The sequence below is a fragment of the Alligator sinensis genome, unplaced genomic scaffold (assembly GCF_000455745.1).
Source record: "Alligator sinensis unplaced genomic scaffold, ASM45574v1 scaffold1595_1, whole genome shotgun sequence".
NCBI lineage: Eukaryota > Metazoa > Chordata > Crocodylia > Alligatoridae > Alligator > Alligator sinensis.
Window position 1 is genome coordinate 44,596 of NW_005843277.1, and position 1,544 is coordinate 46,139.

Here is a 1,544-nt window from a genome sequence, read left to right on the forward strand (position 1 = left end):
GCCTTCCAGCTGTCAAGGAGATTGGTGCCCAGGATTCAAGTTAAATGTTTCATACATTGACACTGCTGTGTGTGTGTCAAGACAATTAACCCTGAACTTACTCATTAATTTCCCTCAGTAAGAACAAAAAATATAGGGAATTGCAAGCAACAATATATTTCCTATTACAGACAAAATAAGAATTCAACATTTTCCATTCCTGTACTCTCCTAAAATCAGAGTATTTCATGTTTCACTATCAGAATCCTTTTAAAGACCTTATATGAGGACACATTTCCCTGCCTATTGATTTTTTAAAGGCACTTTTAATCTCCTTGTTCCGTAGGCTGTAAACAATGGGATTGCATACGGGTGTCATCACCGTGTACACTAAGGCAAAGAACCGGGCATTGCCCTGAGTATGGCTTGAACTAGGTTGCAAATAAACTACTGTTCCTGTTCCATAGAAAAGAGAAACCATGATAAGGTGTGAAGAGCAGGTAGAGAAAGCTTTGCGTCTGCCTTTGACTGAGGGCATCTTGAGAATAGTGGATATGATGAGGGTGTAGGAAAAGAGGATGAGCAGGATACATAAGGCACAGTAAGAGCAGTAACAGACACTTCATTCATGTAGGTGTCTGTAGAAGGCAGCCGCATCACAAGAACAATGTCACAGAAGAAATGGCTGATTTGATTTGACCCACAAAAGGGCTTTGTAAATATTGAATAAAAATGCCAAATAGCCATGCAAATGCTAATATTCCATGAAAAGGCAGACATCTGAGCACAAATTCTGCGAGTCATGATAAGGGTGTATTGTAGAGGTTTGCATATGGCAACATATCTATCATACGCCATGACAGAAAGGAGGAAACATTCGGTAGAAGCCAAGATATTGAAGAAAAACATCTGAAACCCACAGCCCATTAATGTGATTGTTGGGGTTTCTGACAGTAGATCCACCAGCATCTTGGGGAGGATTACAGAAGTATAGCAGACCTCCAGAAAGGAGAAATTCCCGAGGAAGAAATACATGGGGGTGTGAAGGGCAGGGTCCCTGAGAATAAGGAATACTATTAGCATGTTCCCTGTGAGGGCTGCCACATAGGATATGGACACCAGAACAAAGAGCAGGGTCTGCATTTCTTGGAAATCTGAAAATCCGAGCAATACTATCTCCTTCACACAAGTCTGGTTAGCTGTCCCCATCCCATTCAAGTAGCAGAGTTCTGAAGAGATTAAGAAATCTGCAGACAAGAAAGACACAAACACAATCAATAAACACTGTTATGAATGACTGACTTACCAGCAATAGTCAGCTATGAAAGATAGATGTTCTACATTTTTTGGTGAAATTTAAGGAAGTACTTTCTTAATCAAGAAATGGGTTGGTTTTTTTTATCCAGTCAACATGGTATCTCATGCTAAGATTTGATCGTACAGACTTCTCTGCCTGGGGAAGTCCAACTAGGATGTGAATTTACAACATACTAACTATTCTGCACTAACTCCTTATCTGGACACATTTAGCATGTACTAAATGGAGCTGGCTACCTTGCATAAAT

The 1,544-nt window shown here is 40.2% G+C and overlaps 1 pseudogene; it reads right to left on the reverse strand.

The window, feature by feature from the left end:
* Positions 1–238: 238 nt before the first annotated feature.
* Positions 239–837, reverse strand: LOC106723185 (annotated as a pseudogene).
* Between the last annotated feature and the right edge of the window lie 707 nt (positions 838–1,544).